The sequence below is a fragment of the Megalops cyprinoides genome, chromosome 22, assembly GCF_013368585.1.
Source record: "Megalops cyprinoides isolate fMegCyp1 chromosome 22, fMegCyp1.pri, whole genome shotgun sequence".
Taxonomy (NCBI): Eukaryota; Metazoa; Chordata; class Actinopteri; order Elopiformes; family Megalopidae; genus Megalops; species Megalops cyprinoides.
In genome coordinates, this window is record NC_050604.1 from 18,067,402 (window position 1) to 18,092,460 (window position 25,059).

General features: G+C 42.0%; 1 protein-coding gene across 1 annotated transcript in view; it reads right to left on the reverse strand.

The window, feature by feature from the left end:
• The window catches only part of slit2 (slit homolog 2 (Drosophila)), a 130,389-nt gene that overhangs the window by 97,875 nt on the left and 7,455 nt on the right, over positions 1-25,059 (reverse strand). The gene's annotated exons all lie outside the window — the stretch shown is intronic.

Sequence of the window (25,059 nt, forward strand, 5' to 3'; positions counted from 1 at the left end):
AAAAAACAGAGAAAAGAGCAATAAGTGAAGATTTTTCTCAGACATGAGCATGAGAATGGGCGTGGGAAGCCACTGCCTTGCAGCAGAGTGGGGCTGTTCCCGTCGTCTGTCAGGATATTATGAAATACTCCACAACAGATGAGAGCGCTCAATGTGGTGTCCAACCTTGAAAGATGTGAATAACTGTGATGACAGCTCGCCAGAGGGCCTCTCCTCTTCATTGAGACATTTAATGTCACACACTCAGACTGGTTAAGGCCTGCATTATGATTAGATTAGGAAGCTCGTAATGCATTTCAACAGTCTGCGAAGACACATTCGTTACAGGGCTTGCTGTTTTCAGAATCTGAATGACGCTGGAAAATGTTTGCTACCAGGAATAAAGGATGGAATATCAACTATTAGTTTATGCAACACGTTTAAAACGGAACGTTTCTTAAGTCACCATATTTAAAGTGACTCGCCATACCAGAACACTTTGTGCTAATAATAGCACGCGAAGTCAGGCAAGTGCCAATAGCAATAAACAATCGGTGTGTTGAGCATTTGTTTTCACCTTGACTGGACTCAAGTTTTCTCATTACACTGATTAACTGTACTTTTCCCTTGTTTTTGGTGAAAGACAGCCAATAATTCCCTGACCGGAGTTTAATTGGGATTAATACTGGGACGTAAATGTAGGAAAGCACTCTGGCGAGGCCGGTTTGGACTGCGGTGAGAGAGATGTTAAATGTCATACAGATGGTAGCACAGGCAGGGCAGAGGGAGATGGGGCAGACAAAGCGGAAGAGACAAACCAATTCACTCACAGCAGCTGTTCTGCCTCGTCTTTTCCACACACACACACACACACACACACACACACACACACACACACACACACACAGACGAGTGCGCACACACATACACAATACCAGGGTGCAACTGTTCCATATCCCACTCGCACAACAAGTGAGGCGACCGTCTGGTAACAATCCGACCCGATCCACGCACTTAATCAACCCAGACAGGTGTGTCAGCCCCAGGAAATCTACCAGGGACTACCACAAATGGGCACTGCAAACCGGCGCAGATCAAAGGCTTTCTCTTGCTTAAATGAGTTAAGTAATCAACATATTTTTCGAGATTAGCATGTTGTGATTTGGTTTTTGCTTCAGCAACACCTCCTCTGCCGCGCGGCGCGACGGTTCCTGTGATCTCCCTTTCCCATTCGCCTGTGTACAATTACCCCCCAAAAGACTTCACACTGATCCAAGCGCATCCCGCAATTCCCAAATAAGCACTCTGGAGACAGCCTACTAAGTGTGTTATCTCAAAACGTATCATTAGGGAGGGTCAGAATTGCGGGGTTTGGAGGGGCAGGCGTTAGACGCTGTGCATGGAGAGGAGGAACACTCTGAGAATATGACGAGACAGACGTTAATGGCTGAGGCAGAGATGACACGGAGCGGCAGCGTGCCGTGTAGTATATGGGAGGCCCAACATCTGCTTTCTCCCCGCTTTTTTTTTTTTTCACAGCTCGTTTTTTTTTTTTTTTTCACCTCGAAACTCAATCATAAACCAACAGCTGTCCCTGGAGGCAACTGTGTAAATCCGTACGCCTTAAAAGAAAATCACAAACTAGTTTTTAAGATCACTTGCATGTTTCTGTAACGCTGCCGGTTGTTAATGTCGGTTACACTGTTGCCATAACGATATGTCACGGTGATCACGTGCTTTTGGCAGCATTCTCTGCTGGAGGGTAGGCCTGACCCATTAGGACCTTCTGGGTGCTGGAGATGGAGGCACTGCTGTCTGAATGGGCTACGACAACCCAAACAGGGGCTTCTGTGAGTGTCTGTAACCCATGCAGTCATAAAAATGCACAGCTGTGCTAGAATAGATGTGGCTAGCTTACTCCCCAGTCTTGCACGGCGAGCTCTTGCTCATTTGGGTGGACAGCACAGCAGAGGCAGCGGCTGTCTTGGTCAGGGAGCTGAGTCTGTAGTTTGTTTATGTCCCTCCCTTTGGCTGGATCCAGAGTTGCTTTTGGACTGGCCGATGAGACAGGAAGTTAGTTCCACCCTGGGGTTCCAGCCTTTTCTCAACCACTCTAGGGTGCTTGGACTGCTGTAGGATGGTGGCATTTTTCACTCAGGCAGAGGTGTGGTCTCCTATGGGGCCTCAGGGGCCTTACTCTCTCAAGTTTCTACAATGCCTTCCTTGTGACTTGTCTAACAGGGTGGGTCCCACAGAGTAATGCCCCTCTGGTGATATCCTCCTGGTATAGATATAGCAAAGTAGGTTCTAGGACTCTAGCACTGAAGGATATTTATGAGTCTTGGAGTCAAATTGAGACATGATAGCGTTGCTGGTCTCTTTAATATCCTTAATGGTGACAGCCATGCTTGTGTGGTCCAGCTGCTGCTCTTAATAGAATTGTCTCATTCAAAAGTCAGAACCTGTGTTATATTGCCCCTTCTGGCAATACCTTACCGAGAGAGACACACTGGGTTTGCTAACACGGTCTTCTGAATGAATTAAAAAAATGTAGAGCCCAGGGAACCACAGCAATGCAGGGGCAAAAAACTTTTTCCAAACTTCATTAGTTCAGTTTTTTTGACTCCCACCGCGAAAGTTAATCATGATCAGCCTTTGTTGCAAAATTAGGGCTAATGGCGACTACAACAGTCGCAAGGCACGGCACTCATTTTAAACGGCCGGGCTTGTGTGTCCATAAAAAGAAAGGCGATCAAACGAACGCCTCCTCCCGAGTTCTTTCTATCTTCTTATGCTAATTAACCCGGACCTTAAAACCTTACGTCTTAATTGCTGCCATGACTACAACTTCCATTCAGAGAACTTTATTAACCCTGTTCCTTTGGAGGCCGACCCCGCCTGAGTAATTTCGTTTATCGCTATTAGTATGTCAAACAAATAAAGCTCCTCTCTTTTTCTGGTTCACTGGCTTTGAATTTATCAGCCGCACTGAGCAGAAAGAGGCTACACTTCCCTGGCTCAATGCTGCAGGGAGGCCCAACATTACAGCTTCAGGATAATGTATTAATAACGTATTAGCAGCATTCATAACACACAACCGCTCACTTTCCTTCCATTTTCTGGTACCGAGGGACTGACCCAGAATGAACGCCATCGTTAGACCATGCCTCTTTCATGCTATTATATCTACCACAGTTCAAGGCTGGTTATTGTAGAAGGAAGTGAGGCAAGTAAGCTGAGAGTCAACAGAACAGTATAACGAAATGACAGGAATACAAGGCATTTAGCTGGAACACAAGGTAGTATCTTAAAGTAGTACCAGTTCCTTTGTTGACCTTTTGAATCTTATCACCACCCACGCACCCCCCCCCCCAAAACCCCCCCAAATATATGCACGCACACACACAAATATTACCTTTCTGTTTTGTTTGAACAAGCATGAAGTCAAGACAGCAATGTTCTGTGGTAAGAAACCCTCCCCCTCTCCAGGTGCTGACTACTGAAATATCCCAAATTCCTGCTACTGGTAACTAAGCAGAACCGGGGAAACCTCCTCCCCCTCTGGACGCCTCCATTACAAACATACATGTTTTGACAATGAAGACAGTTAAATATGTGTGCCGTTGGGCAGCCAGTGTAACCCTACCAGATTACCTTTATCCTGTATCCCCTCCGTCCTGCATGTCCTGCTTGCAGGAGATGTCATTATCATTAACATAGCTGTTTTTAAACCCCTTCCAGCTATTTCTCTTTAAACAGCCATCGCCGTAGCCCTGCTGCTTTATGCTTTAATAAGCTTCTGCAGAAGAGCAGGGAGGATGACGGAGCAGGGGATCTCTATCAAAGACGCAGCCACCTTTGGCTGATAGCTGCCACCTCCAGGATTACAGCATTTTCCCGAAAATCTCCTTATAATTAAGAACGCTATAAAACAAGCCAGGTTACCTCACTGCCTCCAGCACCTTTTTCTTTTTACTTCCTTCATAAAAATCACAGACTAACAGCACCTTTGCCGTGCTGAACTTTCGCCAAACCCTTACTATAGAGCTACCCATTTAAAAAGCTTCGGTGGTCTTCTTTTTTCTTTTGTTTTTTGGTTTGTTTAGTTTTGCACAAATAAATGGTTTCTCGTGTCGTCCTTGGTGTTCGCGCTGTTGTTTTCTAACACTCAGTCATTCATCCTGAGAGAGAGTGGAAAAAGGCATGATTAAATACCCCATGAAAGGCGGGAGGAAGGGAAAAAATAAGTGAACAAAACAAAACAAAACAAATCAAGCCTCTAATTAAGATAATCAGGGCCTCCCACTGTGGGCGAATGGTAAATCAGCGCTCAATGACCGGCTGGGCTTGTTGAGATGTTATCAGGGCCGAGGGCTTGACTATGCCTCCCCCCAGTTCCACCATCAAAAGGAAACCCCCCCCCCCCCCCCCCGCGCAACCGGCTTCCCCTTGCCGCACCGCGTACACGGGCAGAGACGGGGGGGGGGGGGTGTCGGCGCCCAGCGCCCTGCGCCTTGCAGACATTTCCCCCCTGTTCCAGGTGTTCCGGCAAGGCCGTTATACGACTTTCACCATCTGACCTGACCCTGCCATTCCTCCCCCTGCGGCACGCCACCTCTCTCCGCCGCTGCCGCCACGCCTCCAGACGCCAGGCTAATATTTTCCAGCGGCTCTTGCCATTACAATGGAGAGCAGAGGAAGGTGGGGGGGGAGATGTATAAACTGGCTCTCACTGGTCCTTTTCAGTTAACAGATCCTTGTATTGACAAAGCAAAACAGGTGGCACAGGGGCCGCCGTGCCGTTTTGTTATAAATCCCACAATGACTCATTACCGATGGAGTACTTGCACGGCTCCAAAATAGCCACCAACAACCCGGTGCACGACAGCGCGGGGTGATTCCTGCCTTCCTGCCAAACGGCGGGCACAATTGGTAAGGGGAACACGTTGGTGCCGTGCAGCCATTTCGCTTTATTTTCATGGTTGATGTGTCTGCTCTCGTCTCCCCTCTGTAATTTGTTCCTGGGAAATCCCATATATTCTCCTGGCTTGCACGCGCATTCTTCGAGTAACCGATGGCGTTTCTTCAGTAACCACGGGGCGTTAATGTGAGACTGCAGTGCACCCATCTCCACTCCGTACTGTATCCTCAGCCTCCATTTCATGCTCGGCCCATGAAAGAGACACGAAATCACTCATGTGTGTACCTCTCTTTTCATATAATTAAAAAAGTAATTACTGAGAAAGCGGAGAACCCTATTTTTTTTTGGGTATGCCTGCATATCAAAACAACATTGGAATCCATTCGCACCAGCTTGTGAAGTGTTTTCAAGTTTTGTTTCAGAACAAAGAAAACACAGCAGAACAAAAGTAAGAATAATTAAAAGTTAGAGGGAGAAACTTTGTATTTCTCCTGATTTAAAAAGAACATGAACCTATAACTTCTTTTATATATTTTTCTGTATATATATATTTATATATATATATATACATATATATATATATATATATATATAAAAAAAAACGAATTACTAATACAGACAGTTAAACAGTTCATGATTAAAAGTAAGCACCTCTAAATCACACCTTATGAGCCTCTGGTTCCCACCTGGCCCCTCCCCTGCACCCCTCCCCCACTCAGGATTCCCCTAGATGGGTCCCCTGGGGCTTCTCATCGGGGGGGGGGGGGGGGGGGGTGTTTGTGAATTTGGGGCTTAACCGCAGGTGCGTTCCGCTGGCGCTTCAAACGATCAGGCTAATTTATGGTAAAACCCCACAACACCTGAGCCGCATAAACCGGCAGCACACTGACGCCGAGTGCATAATTAATCAATCAAATAATCCTCCGCACCGTGCTGCTTAAACAGGTGCGTTTCCCCCCCGCTGTTGGCCGCGGTGTTAATGACAACCTCAAATGACCGACCGGTGACCTAAACTTAAACAATCTGTTTCGCTCGAGGCAAAGCGCCTGCACACTCGGGCCGGTGCGGAAACAAAGGGCACGCCCTTTTGCTTTATCAATGGGGAGTCGTTAGGATCCGCTGTTAGAGGCATTGTCCTCTGCATTGCTGCAATAAAGAGGAGGTAAGGGGCAGGAGCAGGCAGCTACCTGGCGCATACCTTCACACGGGCAGCCGACAGCCCTAATAACACAAGTGTGGCACTTAATTGGATGAAACACGCGGGGATTATCCTTGAAAGAAAGCGTGATTCATTTTTACTTTTCAAGACAAGATTACACTTAGCTCCCTCACGTTGGCAAAGAAGGGTTAACGGGCACCAGCCGGATGATGGTTTAAAAATTCCCGTCACCAAAGCGGATTACACTGCATCTACTCAAAGGATCAACAATGTAAGCCTACACTGTGCCTTTATTGCAGAAACAAAGATTTCATTTTAAGCCTTTTAGAACAGGAACGAGACGCACAAAAGGAAAAATTCTTCTGATGTGAGAACAACGCAAACACTGCCTGCTTTTCATACAGGCTCCGATTTGTGCGGCCGAATGCGGCATCCAAGTTAAAAAAAAAAAAAAGAGAGAAGCAGTAGGACAAACATTCTTCCCAAGGAGCTCATCACGAAAACTCCAAATCAGCATGCCAGTCAACCAGACAGTGTAGGAACACAATTCCAGGTTATTGTTGTCAGCTTGGTCGTCAGGACCTCCTCTCTGACAGCACTCCCATTCTTCGCTGCGGTTCATCTCGGTTCTCAGCAACACGCAGGGTAAAAACATTCTCAGGTCAGAGGACTCCATCTCTCTCTCTCTCTCTCTCTCTCTCTCTCTCTCTTTTTCCCTCTCTGTCGCTCCCTCTGTAAATCCAGCCCATTCCGTCTGCTCACAGACCGAAATCTGAAAGGACGCCTTCATTTAGAGGCTTGCTTGGACCAGCAAAAAATATGCTGTACTCCATGCTTTGCATCATTACCTTAATTTGTTTTAATTGCAGCTAATGGCTAATAATGGTAATAACAGTTTAAAATAAATCTAAGATGAAGATTTTGAAGTTTGTAAAGTTAAAGAGTCCTTGTAAGGCTTGCAAAATATTTGTGGAAACAGGTAAAAGTAGAACGCATACATAGAAAGGCTTATTTAGTTATTTTTTATCTGGATCTCAAAGAAAACACTCCACATCAGGAGAAAAACAGCCATAAAAACCTGTTATGCTTACTCCCATCAGAAGCATCCAGTACAACACTCAAGTTCAGTTACGAGTGCTTCACATCCCTGATTATTATTTGTTCATCAAGTGCATTTTGACATGGGACTTAACATTGCAGTAAAGCACAAGCATTTCTTTCACATTCCAGTGACCTGAATCACATCCAGGAAACATGATTTGCAGTGAAACCATAAACCAATAAAAAGACATTACGTTTGTACAGGGATGACAGGATCCTGTAATTAAAAAATCATATGCCTCTCTAGTGAAACCTGTGATTATCGTCCTATCATCCAACCCTAGCTACTTCTGGATCGTGAACTTGTTTTTTTTTTTTTTTTTTTTTTTTACTGTTGGGCAGATGCTGTCTGAGAAAGCAAACCCCGGGCATTTTCCCTTGCATAGACTACATGGCCAATGCCTGCTTCCTCAAAGCTGAAGATATGGGCACCTAAATCATCAGCTCGCCTACTCACCTAAAAATAAGTAAGTATCTTACAGTAAGAATGTTTAAGATGACAGTATTTTCTTAAGAGTCTGAGAAAGAAACTCTCTCACCTGGCTGCACTTTTTACTGGGATAAGATTTTTTTTTAAGATAAAATGTTAAAAATATCTTAAAATAAGAACGTGTTTCAGATCAAAATGAAAGCCATAGCCTATGTTAAGAGAAAACGCCTAGGACAATTCATTGTGTGCATTCTTATTTTGAGTTAACTAAATCTTTCATCAAAGCTTTTTTCTATTAGGCGTAGTTGTTTCTCAAGCATATAACACAGCATGCAGGTCTTTCATCGTTGTTTAATGACTGAATTAAAGTGAGTGGAACTGTGCTTTACAGCCCTGATGAGGTATATCTGAGTGAGTCACACCCCAGGTGAGGAGCACATCTGTTGGGGTGGGAGTAGCAGGGTTCCTATCTCTGTTTCGCCCTACTGTAAAGCCTGATGGGCAGGGCAATTAGCCCCCCTCCCCCCAAAAAAAAACTTCAACCCCCCACTGCCACAGCTAAATGGCAGTCATTTTATTTTCTTTAGGAAAGCAATGAACCTGCATGAGAAGAGCACACGCACACAGCCGTGTATGCTCCTGCAGGTTGCAGTCAACAGAATTCCTACAAGATACTTGGGTTGATATATATGTTTTCATAGATGCATAAGATGCCATCCGCAGTCTGTAATCGCTCCACGGGATTTCGCAGAGATAACTTATCTCACGTTGAATTATGACACTGCGCTGCATCCGAGTGTCGCTCTATAATTCAACAGATCCTTTTCCATTCCGAGGTGTTGGATGAACAAATCTTTCCTCTAGCTGAAGGGGGAAATATATTCATAGCTTCCTGAGTTAAAATCACCGCACTACACCTGCATTCAGGGCAATAAACAAACAGCAGCTTCATCTTTAAGTCCACGCATATTTTTTCTCCTCGCTCACAGAATTGTAATCTCGTAATTTGCCCTTTGTTTTTCTACTGTCGTGAATCGCAGTGTGATGTCAAATCCGCGGTTCAGTTTTGCAAGCTTTTTTACGGGACACCAAATAACAAAGTGCAGAGCGCACTGAAGTAAAACAAATGCCTGTGGGGCATCCGCAGTGCTCCTGTGCTCTTTGCCAAGGTCCACAGCCTTTTCTCATTGTTTTCGTAGCTGCACACCACTAACCCAAGGAACCTTTGAGATGCAAAAAGCCAGCACTTGCTTGAACCAGCGCTGCTCGTTATCTGGCTCTACATAATAAATTGAACCATGGATGAATTAATATTATGTACCCCTGCAAGCACTCCTCTTTATATTCAACCGTTTTGCTTTTTTCTTTAGTTGGGATCCAAATCTAGTATTCTGAAAGTTGTACAGGGTACTAAATTATATATTTATTTATATATATATATATATATATATATATATATATATATATATATATATATATATATATATATATATATATATATATTTATATATACACACACACACACACATTTGTATATGTATCTTTTTTCCCTTCATATAAAATTCTCTGTCAAAGTCTGCATAGTTTCACTGAATATATTATATATTTGAGTCCCTCTCTGCAGACTCTTTACTACCATCATATGAGTCAGTTAACGAGAGAGATCTCTCTGCCTGGACAAACATGCTTTACGCTCCTCTCCCCAAACACAGGCAATCTGTAAAAAGACCATTCCTGGGTGACTACAGCACACAGTGAGCCACGGCAAGCAGGTACCGGAGAGAGAGGTGAACACGTCAGAGTCATGCAAAGTTTTCAGTGCAGTGTGTGACCAGAGCTGGCACGCAAACAAAGACGGACAAGGGTGCTAATTAAAGACACAAAATGACAGAATTAAAAAAAAATGTGCCCGCCATTTCCCTCGAGTGGCACTAATGCTGATCGAGGGTGCTCCAGTGGCCGGGCTAGGAAAGAGGAACATTGTCCAGCAGGATTACCAAACCTGATTCGGAGCCAAACACAGTGGCAGGTTATGGGAACCACCGAGAAGAAAACAGCTACAAATGCATAAAACCTCCATGAATGTTAAAGAAATATCAGTGCCATCAGTCCACAGGGGAAAAAAAATTAACCATGGCACATGGCTGATAGAAAAGGACAGAAATGTTAACACATGCATGTTCCTTGAGACAAACAAGAGTGTTGCCATGCATTTACTCACTAGAGGGAGAAAAAATGATTGTTTTCCCAATTGTCGCTATTGCACATATTGAGCATATTGTTTTGCAAGTCTCTCTGAGGGTGAAACTCCAGAGCAAAGAATGGTGATGGCTTGGTTGCTAGGATACGGGTCATGTCTCAGTAAAGGCTGCGGGAATCACCAATCCTCATTACCTGCAGCCTCACACACACGCACACGCGCGCACGCACACACACACGCACACACACACACACTCACACACACACGCACACGCACACAAACATACACAAACACACACACGCACACACACACACACTCATCATACACACACTCCTATACACACGTGCACACACACTCCACTACTGTATCTGTCTCCTCAAACAGCAATTACAGCACACAAGCCTACTCAATCTATAAATGTCACAGCTATCTGACAACTGGGAATGCCACCACAACCCCATCACATTCTGGGAAACAAGAACAAAAGTTATGTGACTGCATCTAATGAAACGCATCATTCGCCCAGATGTCCCAATTCTAAAATAATTGCATGCAACTATTTGACAAGTATCCGAATTACCATAAACATAATCACTGACTCATTTCAAGCTAGCAGCGAAATGTCTCTATGTGTCCCTTTTTTATCAAAACATTCAGAAAGTCAGATCCCAGATTTCAGTGTGACTTATCTGTTATTATTTTCCCAAATGGAAAAATCTGAACGGTAATGCATCTTAATATCACAAAGCAACAGGTTTCAAATGCTTTGATAGAACGGCGTACACTGTGCCCATTTCGTCTGGCTTGAGAATTAGCATAAAAACCACTTTGGTTGGTCTGTAAATCTATTACTATAAACCATGCCAATCTCTTCCCAGAAATTCAGCAAAAGATTGCCTCACGTTGTGTAATCCAACTCTACCAAATCACTCACAAACCAGGCTCATACTTTTATCTGAGAACATTGTGGCAACACCTTTTTAATCACAGAAATACTGAAATCTGATAAAGACTGGCAAAACATTTTGACATAGATGTCACATTTATGTTTAATCATTGCTGAGAAAGAAGTGTGGTGAGAGAAGTCTATCCTGCATCAGTATTTCCAATTACTGTATTGTAGAATTAGTTACTGTCAGCCAGATTAGTCATAGAGCCATATAAAGTCTCTCAGAAAAGAATAGTAAGAATACCAAGTTTTCCATTGTCAAAATACTGTAATTATTATTCCCGATCACCATTAATCACATCATTTGCATAAGACTTCCAAGAAGTGACTGAAGATTATTTACCAAAAGAAAGGTACTTTCCACAGTCTGTGTGACAGAGTCAACCAATAAAGCAGTGTCATTAGCATTTCAGCCCACTGAAATATCCTCTGTCACTTCTAACCTGACACCAAGCCAACAGCCCAGTATCATACAGCCAACTGAATCACAAGCATTACTATATATTAAACGCTTTGAAATCATTTTTCATTTTAATAGCCGAATTGGCAATTTCCAAAGTGGGACCTGTCTGATTTCTCTGGCTATTAGCAAGAGTTGCATATCTGAAGACCCACCTAGAGACCCAGAAACACCTGGAGTCAAGCAACTCTCTGAAGTAAATAGTTTGTCCATCTTCCTTCAAAAGGGTTTCTGGATGAGGAAATGACATCAACATTATTTTCTAAAAAAGAGACTAGATACATGTGATAATAAAATGTTGATAACTAAAAAGAAATCCACCAATCATCTTTCCCAGAGCACTGGTTCCCTTTAAATGTTTGGAACAGGTCTGAGAGATAATCAAATGTCTGCTCCCAGATAGGCCCTCCTCACCTTTTACATAGCCTGGGTCTACATCGCTTTCCTCTTGGCACAGATGAATTCTTTTTAAATTAAACAGGCAGACCGTTTTGGGTTGTATTTCACTTCTTCATAATCACACTATTCTCTGCCAAAGAACCTGTTTCGAATCACCTGAGGTATCTGCTGGAGACGGCTTCTTACAGACAGTCTGTCTCCAAGCAAAGGCATCATGCCATCTGTTGCGAGCCTATGGGGGAAAATACACATTTTTCCGAAGCAAGGGACCTCCTTCTTCAGAGATGAGTTTTGTCTTGCCGAATTGTTGGATGCAATGTAGATTATCTGGGCAAGCGTTCAAAAGTACCGCTGAATGGCACATTAGCAACGAAATGCATAAAATAATAAAAACAGTCGTTCACCTTCCCAAAAGAAGCTTTTCCTTGTTTCACCTCTGAGGAATTTGCAGTGATTTATGGGAAGAGATTAACACTGCATTCTTAAAATCTGCAATGCAAGCAAATGACATTTTGTCACGGTCACTCCAATCTTGAAGTCCAACTAGAAAAAGGCTTTAATTAATAATAATTAATGATAAAAACAAAAAGATTATCCATGACAGCACCACCAATGTTGCATTTACACCTGGTTTTGCATGGTACTTTAATATTCACTCATGTGTTAAAAACAAAACAAAGAAAAAGTTCACCAGCTTTTGCCCTTGTACATACATATCCCAAGAGAACTGAGAAATAATGTGATTAAAATAGTGTGTTTGGCCTTTAGGTTTTACAAAATACTCACGTCTGCTGAGGAGACAATCAGTTTCATGAGATTCAAGAGGACACCCCTGGTTTCTCCTACTTTTTAACTCTCACTAAATCACTTTCAGTCAGAAAAGAACCCTCTGGGAAAAATTATGCATGATATATCATTCATCATTTTGCGCTCTCTCTCTCTCTCTCTCTCTCACACACACACACACACTCCCTGACACACTCTCATCTTTCTGAGGACACACAATGCAATATTAAAAAATGCTGCATTAAAATAGCTTTCTCCGCCTGAAGCGCAATACGTAGTTAGTCGGAGCAAATTACAGCCCGCCCGATTGTAAAACTCGGAACATAAAGAGTACACTTGTGGTGTGCCACATTCGTCTTGTGTGGCTTTTACAGCTTGATTTGTAGGCCATTCTGAAAGTTACTGCATGTTATATATACGTTTGGTGATGCATGGAATTTCAGTATCAGGGAAAGGAAGGCTGTAACGCATCCAGGTGCATTACAACACTGTAGAGAAGTCCTGAGCTTTTAAGGGCTTCATTTTGCTTCATGCAGCCTAACTTGGCTTCATCCAGCTTTGTTCATGTTGATCTATCTTACTCCAGCCTCTTCAAACTTCATCTACCAGCATCCATTTCAATTTATTCAGTCTCATCCATCTTTGCTTCTGAACACAAATTTAAATCGCTCTTTTAAATTCAGTTACTGATCACTTTTTTAATACATTTACTTTAAAAAATACTCTGTTTTGTTTGGTAATGTAATATGTTTACTATACAAAGTGTAAACTGTTTTTGACAGAGAATGTTTTTTTGCTAAACTTCATTTATAAGTATCCACATGAATTTAACTTCATAAACAGTGTCTGGTCTTAAAAAAAAGACAAAACCTCTTAATAGTCACTTACCATAATCTATCATGGACTCAACACTACCAGTAAGGATATATTAAATGACACTAAGATGAGGAAATGTCAGAAAAGGTTGGGTCACAGCCCCAATCAACCCTAAGCGATACAGACTGCAGACTGACATGAGATCTCCCCCCCTATATTCATTACTGTCCCAGTGAGAGCAGGGTGCTATATCATCACAGAGAGACCAGCCTTTGTTCCCCTTTATCTCTCCACTTACTCCTGACATTTCCACCACGTCCAGTCTCTTCCACAAGAGGACATGACAGCTCTGACCCCCCCACCCCCCACCCCACCCCCCGCCCTCACAACAAGATGACACGCCTCTGAGGGGTGGCCAAACCAAATAAAAATGACCCAGGGGCCAGTCTCTTCCTGTGAACTTCCCACATCAGCCACAAGACTAAAGGTCATTTTCCTTTCGCCTTTAAAATTGTTCCTCTACAAAGGGGCGTTAATCAAAAACATCAAATGACACAATATTCCCCACATCCTTTACTTATTGTTGTATGTTCAAAATCACTCAGGCAAAGCACAAAACGACATACAGTTCGGTTCAGTCAGGGATTCATCTACTGAAGTAAACACATCTTTAGAAGTAGCTGATGGTTTTGCTTCCTAAGGTTCGCTAGATGTTTCAGCCTGTGTGATCTGGATGCTGATTCAACAGTATGCCAAAATTCTTAGTTTAAATGATGAATAATTGTGGATAAGCTCATTTTTTTTTCCCAATGTTAGATGTATCCTCTGTGCATTTTCTTAGCAATTGGTTTCCACGCATCACATGGTGTATCCTCACAACATTTCCTTGTTGCGTGTATGCAAGACTCATTTCCTTCATACTATGCTAACATGCTGCCTTTGCTGCATATCAGCTGTATACTGAATTGCAACTACCTTCCCCCTATATCATTATGAATACATCATTGTCTCGACATGTTAGCTAGGTACCACAGAATGAGTAAGAGGAAGATTTTTATAGCTCACATTCTGGAGGCAAAATGTCATCTGTATTCCTCAGTCTGCGGTGCTAATAAATTGCCTCTGAACACTGGTTCTAATGAATCACTGCTTGTAAAAACTGAACGGGACAAAATTCAGTGCATGTGCTAAAATCAAGGCTCACAGGCAACAGGGCTGCAATCTGTAATGTCTTCATAATGACTCATATCCAGATTAGCATTGTCCACTGAAACAGATGAGGATTCATGAGGAAAGCATTTCACTCATTCGCGGTATGGACATTCAGATGGCTCTTGCACTAGTCACGAAAGAAAGCCACATAAGTAACAAATGTTGTTTCAAGAGAATCCTGTGTTTTTGCAGACTGTTTACACAGAGATGTGCTGTTGTGCATTATTACATGCAGCAGATTAGCCTCTTACAGTCGCCAAAACATTTCCAGATTTGCTGAGGAAAGACTTAAGCCCATTTTTGTGTACTCTCCCTGGGCAGGCACAAGGTGCCTTTCGGTGTGCATTAAAGTTCCAGGCTGAATATAATACGAAGTTTAAATCTAAAATCTGATTAGCTGATGCCTTTAGGAAATTTTCTTAAATGACGAATTTTCCCCTTTGGAAGAAGAATAAAACTAAAGTTAAATAAAAAAGTTTTATTTCCTGCCACTTGTGCTCTAAATTAATGCACCCGGAGAAAAGATAGGAAGTATGTATAATGCACTATTGGGACCAGGGAGGGGAACAGAGGCTCTTTTTATTCAGTAATTAAGGGACACGTTCTTAAGAGCTGACCTTAATGAGTTTTCAATAAAAAATGGATTGCGGCCACTTCCTGAAGCTTATGCGATATTCCCGTTCTTTGTCCCTCTCAGCGTGGGATATCGGAACAGTGTGCATCTGTTTGCCGTGTCAATCACACGTCACAGCACACAGCGCTATACAAACAGCTCTTTTGTTGCCGCGCTGCCCCTCATCCCTTGGCGATTACAGATTTCAACACCTCGAATGAGACCTTTTTTTTTTTTTTTTTTTTTTTTAACTTCCTTTTTTTTTTAGGTTTTTATTTTTACACATGGGGCGGAGGGGTTTGGGGAGAACGATATGAATACTAAACCAGGAGAGATGAAGGGAGAAGAATGGATGGGTCCTAAAATGGGTAATTTTAGCTTCTCCTTATTTTGCACTCATTGTTTTACCAAAGCGAATTTCATTTGAAATTAAACACACCAATAATACACTTACCTCTTTGTGACATTAAAATCATAAGAGTCGGTACTTTTTGCTATTAGAAAAAAGTGTTTGATAGCACCCAGTGCTATTACAAAGAATTGGGGGAAAAAAAAAAGTTATAACAAACATAATTCTCCTAAAACCTGCACATTCAACACAATTTGGATGATGTGAATATTGTAGTTTCTGTGAAGCTACAGTCCACACTGCGCAATCAGAGAACTGTTAGATGGGGTTTCATAAAGAGGGCCCTGAAGAGTTTTATGTCGGTAAACATTTACATCAGTAGAGGTTTTTTGCACATACAGGGCATTAGTCGACCCAGTCATTATTCTCCACAAGCTGGCGCACTCTTTGCCCTTTTAGAAGACTGGGCATTGTTACTATATCTCAGGTGCTGCAAACATCAAACTCATTCAGTGAGAGTTCTCCACAAGCCAAACAGTTAACTGCAGTGCACAACAACACCAGAGGCAGAGGTCTGGGTGGACACAGATACTGACATCAAAAGCTGCCAAATTCCTGCCCCGTCGCACCAGGCAGGTTATTTCAATAGGAAGCTCTCCGCTGCTGGCGCTGCGGCTGCCAGGACACTTGGTGGGGCAAAGAAACTCCAAACGTCTGGCTTATGTATCTCACAGCACACACTAAACAGCAAGCATGGTCCGATAACCCCCCACCACCATTTTTAAAATACTTCCCCATCAACCCCCTCAGGGCAGGTTTATAATTCCTGTGATCTTGTTCCCTACATATAAGGCTTGCTTCTCAGCTGCTCCCCCAACACGATCTGCTTTACCTATGATGTTTTCCTTTAGGAGTTGTTGTTGTCTCCTTAATATAACATGCACCTCTGAATTATTGCTTTGATCATTACAGAACTTATCCTGATGAACTATTGTATGATTTCACACTCATTGTAGTAGTATGCCACGGTTTTGTATAATCCAGCATCTGTCCTTGTTTGGAAAGCAGGATAATCTAATTACAGAACAACCTGTAGTGTACCTTCTGGTTTCCCAGTTTTTCAGTAATAATGCCATGCAGAGTTGTACCTTGTATTAAAATAAAATGTTTGGTGTAGTGAATTGCAGAAATCAGAGTCAATGACTTTGTTGTTAAGGCAAGGTCAATTGCTGTTAATTTCATCAGCACTGAAGCACTCAATCTTGTTAGCTCCAAATCACTTGAAAAATGCACAATAAAAACCAGGGACGATACAGATAATTAGTCTAGTACTTAATCACCACTTGAAGTGAAGGCAAATATGGATTAAAATGACTAAAAAAGAAAAAAAAAACAGTAAAAAATAATCCACAAAAGGGTAATTAAAACATGGCTAGTATTAGAAGTATACTACATACTTTTTAAAAAGTATTTTAAAGTGCAAATAATACAATTAGAAACTAAAAGTTTATTGTTTCAGTATTTTAAACATTTCTAAGTACTGTTTACGTGTGATTTCACAGGCTTGCTTCACCTTTCTTTCTCAAGAGCCATTTTATTTGACACATTTTATATGTTTCTCATGAGACCAAAACCCTTTTTACACATAAACGGCGCTTTCGTAGTGAAACACAACAACAAGCTTCTGACCTGACATTCAAAAGTGCGCTGTTGAAACAGGCCGGACTTAGAGGGCGGATGGCTCCTAGGCAACAAACAACAATGCCCCTGATAACGTTCTTCCCCTCCCGCTGTTAATTAAATGATTATTTTGCAAGGAAATTAAAATACTTTCAACCCCTAGTAATTACATCAGTCAATAGTTAGCATTGTAAATGGCGGGGGTTGTGGGGTGGTGGATTTGGGGGGGGGGGGGGTATGGGGGGGGGGGTGCGGACAGCAGGAAAACGCTTCCATTTCCAAACAGGGCTCCCGACGCATTCTCCCGAGGCGGCTAACCACCACAGAGGTTAAGCATTCGGACAAAAAAAACACAAAGCTGGGTCCCTCTCCTCTCCCCACCCTACTTTCCCATCGCTCTGTGACCTAGGTAACACTCGGCCCTACTAACAGCAAACTTCATCTCGGCAGCATTTTGTGAGGATTAGGAACAATTGCCGCCCCGCACTGATTTCTTACCCTCGCTTTCCCCCCGGAGAGCTTGGACGGTTTAAGACTCAGAACAAACACAACTTGAATTAAGGCCTCTTTTTTCCCCCCTCAATCAATTGGGGCCGAAGAGGGGAAAGCAATCAAGCTTCCTGCGGGTCCCGCTTCCTCTATTCACTTCGTCTGAGGTTCAAAATTTCTGCCCAGGAGAAGAAGGGGAGAGAAGCCTGGCTGTGCCACTCGGCCTGACGTTTCGCTCCCCTTATTCCTGTTCCGTTTCCAGCGCCACAGCATCATACGGTTATGGTTTCGCTTGTGATTGCAGGGCGAGTTCTGCAGCGATTGCGGGTTTGGATCCCACGTGGGATTCAAAACACGTTGACTCAGTTGTTCAAAAAAAAAAAAACATTTTTTTAAATCTACCTGTGTTAATGGGTGACAGTATGTGCTAGATGTAAACACATAATAGACAAAGCAAAGTAGGCACGCAATCATAACTCTGGCCTTTATTTAACGGTGCACAATAATGGTTAAGTCACCATGGCAAACTATCCTTTTTTTACCTTGGGTCATATTACCTTTTGAAGTTTTAAAGCACTCCTGGTGCTATTCTCTGCAAAATAAGCAGCGATGTCTCTTGCAAATGATCACTTAACCTCTGAATTTAAAATTAACTGTACAATTGCAAGAAAATGGAGAAAGAAAACATTAAAAGCAGTTACTGTAAACTAACCCCAGGGAGACTGCCTGCTTTACAGGGCATAGAAGGACATTTGCTGTACAAAGACTGGACATATCCGACAAACACTTTCTCTGGGTTTGATTTTCTCAGAGAAGTATATAAAGTGCTTTTTAGCAAAGACAACTACAGAGGACCAACATCCTTAAATCTTCAGTGCACTATTACATTAACATTACATTATTCATATGCTCAGCAGATGTACAAAATTACATAGCTTACAATATATTATTATATATTGTCTATTCCATTTATACACAAGTGGATATTTACTGTACAGCAGCAATTAAGGGAAAGAACTTTGCTCAAGGGTATAATGGCAAGGCTTCACACAGGAACTGATATGGTTTTCGTGATTTAAAATGGGTCGATGCGCATCTTGTCAATCTGAATTCATACAGCCTCGTGTGCAGGACTATTTTTCCTTTTCAGAGCTGATTCAGCTCAGTTCTCCTGTGAGAATCTGTACAAATATCATTGTTTAAACAGAAACACACTTGATATTGCCTTTGTGCTTGTCATTATTCAAATGCACAGGATGTTCAAAATGGCAAAATCAACTAGCTCCTCGATTAACCTAAAAAAATAAATAAATAAATAAATGGCAAGGAGGCAAGATATGCAATTAAAATGAAACCAAACACCCAATTCCTAATTTCTGAGATATCCGAAAAGAGGCTACAATTTCCGAAAGCCTGTCTCAGAACGTTCCAGAAGCTCCTTGGGCACTTACTATCCATCATCAGCAAATGCCTTCAGAAAGCTTTTTTCTTTTTCCATTTTGGATAACTTTAGGCGCAGCACAAGCGAGACCTAACCAGACGATATTAGATGTACCCTCTGTTCCATATTATCTTAACATGGAAGTTGTTCTACATGGCTGGATTTTGATCTTGAGTTTATCTGAATGTTTTTGTTGATGTTTTTAGTAAAAGATGATAGCAGCGCAAAAAGCTGCAAAAAAATCTTCATAAGAATACCAGAACATTTTCCTTTTGATATCTTTGTACCTTGGTGGAGATATGGACCCTTTCAAGAAGAGATTACAAAGCGACAAAATTCAGACCGTATTCCAGCTGCTAATGTTGCTTTATAAGAGTCAGGGCAATATGGTTTTGTGTAAAGAGAACTGGAGAACTGTTACATATGGGCACACAGTGATTACAGAAAATACCTATGACCATTTTACTGTTTTGTTGTTCACCTCAATGGAACATTTAGTAAAGCTGTGATTAGGAAATGTGATTTGTTGTCGGAAACAAATACTGCAGTTTAAAGAACCCAAGAATGCTATGTGAACAAATTCGTTTTCTCATCACCAACTCCACTAAAAATACATGTGTAATCCATGAAATTATACATGACATATATATCTTATACATACATATGATTCACAATAATAATAGCATTTAATAATAGCATTTTAGCTAGCCCTGTAAATATTTACATCAGTGGATTAATTTTAAAACAAGAACAAAGCAGTATGACAAGTACGAAAAGGTTGACTGTCTATTGCACTTGTACATTATCGTCTTGACGAGTTGGGAGCAATGTATCATAAAATAAAATCATGACCATTAAATATCCTCTTCAGTGCCCTTTACACTATCGTCCATTTATGAGACGACCAGTTTCAGTAAGCCCAAGGTTATCACAGGAGTCTTTACAAATCACCAAAGCAATCAGTGTCAGAGAAACCCTCTGGGCCACATCATGTATAATATATCCCAGGAAATACACAGTATTCATGTCAATAAAAGGAAGATTTTTTTGTTCACCTTTTCTGAAAAAAAAGAGCATTTCATTGTCAAAATGTTGTTAACTTCCTTTTGAGGGTGACAAAAGGAAGTAACACTGATGATGCAAACTAGACACGTCCATTGTTCCTCTGAAATTAAAGCCATTTAACCCTAATTTCTCAAGCCCCTCTCCATCTCCCTCCCTCTCTCTTCTCATTGTCTCAGTGGTAACGTAAGACCTTAATGAGAGCCACCTGTACGAGTGGCTGTCCGCATGTGCCGCTGGTGCTGGTGGGTCTGTCGGCAGCTGTGACCCATCTCTCCGTTTATCACTTCCTGTTTGATGACTTCTGGTCTGCCGCAACTGTGCGGCTTGAAAACTGTTAAAAACTCTAACAAAACAAAGAGCAAAGTGGCAAACCTCAAAAATGAGAAACACTTCTCTGGCTTTTCTCTTAAGTTATATTTAAATCAACTATGGTAAGCGTGGAATTTAAACAAATAGCCTATCACCTATGAAGATACTTTAATAATACAAGTGTAAATATATTTTTGCTAGTGCAAATGTTGCTGATATTTTTGAATTTGCAGTAATCACACTGTATTTTACATATAAAATGTGCTTTTCTCAAAATGTTTAAAATGGTACTAAAGTGAGATTTGATTAACAACTGTCTCCCTCAATAAAGAGTGATCTACCAGACTCTTACTGTTTAGCTTGACTTTAAGTACATGTAAATGATATCAACTAAAACTTTTAAAGGTTAATAAGCGCAGACATTTCTCAAATAGGTATTTATTAAACACGCGATCAATGATTGAATGATTATGTGGGAGGAGTGTGGTGCCAAGCCAGTTAAGAGTGCTTGTTAAAGGGAAGAAGAGACTGTGATGTAATTTTCAGATGGTCTCTGGTTCACCGGCTCTGATGTCCTTCACAGATAGGCAGGACCAACGCAAGAGCCTTTAAGGACTCTCAGTAGAACCCTCCAGTCTTGTTACCGTAATCACTTTCTCCAGAATAAACAGTAGTTAAGTAGACATAATTTATGGAGGACATTAAGCCCTGCATATGCTGCCCCAAATCTTGGGGCCATTATCCAAAAGTCAGGGGACGAGGAGATTTAGGGGCGCAGTAAATGTCAGAGCGGCAAAGTAAACGCAACTGAAGTTCATTCTCACTCGTTCTCTCCACAGAACAAAACCGATCCCACTTTCACAAGAGGAATGAGATCAACAAAGCCAAACTGAAAAAAAAAGAAAAAAAAAACCCAGGAAATTTCAACAGCATTAGACGTTCATTTAATTTCTGTTAGCATGCCAGTCGAAAACAGATGAGGACCCGGTTCAATGAATTACATATTCTTCACACACCACCGAAATTGTAAAATTCATGCTAGATCCATTTATAGTCCTTCGCATTCAGACGCCACATACAAAAAAAAAATAGCCTTCTGTGGCAGTGGTAGCCATCATGGCTGCTTACGGGATGAGTAATGATGTTGATGTGACAAGACAAGAGTAACCGTAGCAACTGTAACCTGCAATTCCTGCATAGCCATTGTCGGATTTAATGTGACAGGGGCCAGGGAGGCCAAGAAGGAAAATGAGGAACAGAGCTATGGTATTTGACACACTCGGTGCCCCACACTTTAGTCATAGCTGGCAGAAATTAATTCAGCGGGACTTTGTATAGACTCCCCATGTTGCTTTCACATTTCATCTGAGCCGCTAAAGACGTGCGAGCCAGACGTCTGCTGTCAAACCAAAATAGAGATTTCACCGCAGACTCCACTGACAGACTTCTGCAACAAAAAAATAAACGTAATAAACAGTTTATTCTCCTTGCAGAAACTGTTGAAGTTACGCCACTGATTGAGACAGAACTTGTCCTGTATGGGCTGTGCGATACTCCCCTCTTTCTCTTTATTCACGATTCCTCACATGAGAGCGCACCTCGGTGGGAAAGTTTATTGCAGATAGCCTGTGTGCCGTACAGGAGGCGCTCCAGTGATCTGGGCCTACCGCTTGGCAAGAAATGGCAGAGTGGAGAGGCGAGCAGCAATCAATGAACTGTGATCCAACGAGCCGAATCAAGCAGTCAAGATCCATTTTCCTCAGATGAGCACTCAGCAGGCTGTTAACTGTGTACTTTTTCTTTTTTTTTCTCTCCTTTTTTTTTTGTAGAGGTACCGTAGAAGGACCCGGGTTAAGTCAATGCAAAGCAAGTATCCAGGTCACAGCAAATACAGCTCCAGCACACAATACACAGACAGTGTGAGATATCTTCTGCTTTGGTGATATCCTTTGTGAAACACAAAGGCCAAACTCCGTCCTTTCATGGGCAGCTGAATGTGCAACCGAGTGTGTACGTGTGTGTGTGTGTGTGTGTGTGTGTGTGTATACTCTTGTGCCTGTGCAAAGTGCTTTATGTATCAGTGAGTACTGAATGAGGATGAATTTCCAAACCCTTTTCACCAGAACATTCAGGTCCACACAATAACGGCGAGCAACTTTTTAAGAACAGTCTGAGGAAAAAATTGATCTTAATGTAGATTTACATGCCAGATTTGACATATTTATGTGAGCAGGAAAAGCCGCAGTACTCAAACACATAACGGACACCACTTTGCGTCTGTGAATCTGCAGAAATGCACCCGTCCATTTTAGCTGGCCAGCAGTAACTTGTTCCTTTCACTTCCTTTGTTCCTTGCATTTTTGAAACGAGCGCTCGTCGTTTTATTGCAGGGGCTACTCGTTTATACGGGGCAGTTGTATTTTTTTTTACGGAGTTCTGCTAATGGACTGGCCGAGGAGCAAATCTATTTAAACTTGGGAGCTCCCGCTCCAACAAACACAGCTGTGACCAGAATATTCTCTCTCTCTCTCCCAGTTCCTGAGAAACTGTCGTGACCTAAACATGCAACGATCCACCGGCCAGTCCTGGGAGAGCTGGGCAGACAAAAGGGAGGCATACTTGGCTGCTACTGTGGCAGCGGCCAACCGTGTGTAATCATAACTCACATACAGTGAGGGCTCTCCTTTCATAGGGCGACTGAGCTACAAAAACCAGCATATGGGCCTTTTCATTGGCATCTAATTCAAAGGGCCGGGTCAGGAGGTTACACTGGAGACTGAGCAAAACAAAATCCTATCTAGCCCGTGAAGCAAGACTCCTACAAATACACTCCCCCACCAAAAATGCAAAAAAGAAATTACACAGGGACAGTGATTTAAGTGTTAAAATGCTACTAAACACAACAATATTGAGAATAGCAGATGCGGGAATAAAAAATGAACCTTTATTCCAATAGAATATTTGCTCAATAATCCTACGCATATGTTCCATACAGATGTCGAGCTCTGTAATCTAATAAACAGCAGGCCTTAGGCACGGAAAATTGTGATTTTATAAAAACTCATTTGAGCCTACTTTCTAATGATATTAGCACAATGAAATTTGTCCATTACGCTGTTTCCATTGAAACAGCAACTCTTAGAGTGAGTAACACCTGATGCCAGGAGGCTGAAATTGGGTTAAGAGGGAAAAGTGGACGAGAGTCCTTATCAAGGTCGCAAATGCATTCCCATTACCAGTGCTCCACATCTGTTCCTGACCCGTTGAGACATATGCATCTCTGCCTAAAGGACTGATGTCTGGCCCTAAAGATCGCAGCACCAATCAGTCCGCCAAGAATGAGTAACTGAAATAGCCATATTCTCATCAGCTAAAGATAGTCGTATACAGTCACAGTTATCTTAAGTAATTCTTATTTTTATCGCCACGACATGGACACGTTGGGCTCGTGCTTGATCTCTTAATTATTTGGTTGACCTACAAACAACATCTTGAAATAAAATTCAGTCTGGAAGGGAGAGTGTGCATCCAGTACTTTTGCGGGGTTTTTCAATATCCTGTTTATATTTTGCTTTGTTTTGCCATTTTTTTTTGTTTTGTTTCTACCACTTATCTTACAGATGCAACAGAATCAACAGGATGACTCCACTTCAACACGATCAAGTGCTATTTCTGTTCCGGACTTTCAAACAAACAAAAACCCATGAAAAATAGCAGCTAAATTTTGCTCGATCAATACACTCACGTCTCGAATACGCAACCCATGATAACCAAAATTACATTTAGAAAACGTAAAAGAAATGCCCCGTGCAGTCATCAAATCCTATTCTTCTCCAATCAAACTCAGCAAACAGTGCACGTATTTATGCAAAACAACAAACTGCACCATGTCACTTGTGTGCATTGCGTCAAGGCTGCCTTCTTGACTAAGTGAATACAATTTTAGTGCTGATGGAACCATTCCCAATAGTTCTTCCGTTTTTTTGCTGAAGGACTCATACATTATTATTAGGTTATTGGTAGACTTGTTTACACGCCGGATCCAATGAGCCTGAAAGCACTGAGACAGCTGTTGAGACAAACACGGATTTGTAGCCAATCATTCGGCTCATGTATCTGCCTCAGCCGAGACTTGAAAGACAGCGAGTTTCAGCTTTTGATCCCACACAGTACAACGGTGTAGATATAGCATTTGTGCTTCCTCAACATGACCCATTAAAAAACAAGTATATGCTTTTTTTGTGCAACTACACATGTGTAATGCACTGCACTGCAGTTTTTTTTTTTCCCAACAGACACAGCCAGTTGGTCAGACATATTTTCCAATAAGCCATGACAACACAGAAAAATGTTGAATTCGGCACCTAATGCACCTATTCCTTCTCATCTATGCCCACAAGCATTTTCTAATCAGGCCAAAACCCCTTCTCGGGAAGCTGGGCAGCAGCAGTTTTAAGTAAAAAATCCACTTTGCTTTTCTCTATTCAAGGCCGTGTCCAGCAACCTCCCAATGCCCAAGCGATGCTCATAATGTAATTACCCATTTCTGATTTGCACAGCAATTTACTGCATAAACGACAAGTTTAGCCAAAGTGGATGTGCACCTGCAAGGGGCGTTGAGATGGGGAACCGTTTGGCTGGCGTGCAGATTCATTATCAAAGGTTTAATGAAGGTACAGTCTATGAATATTCAGCTGTCTG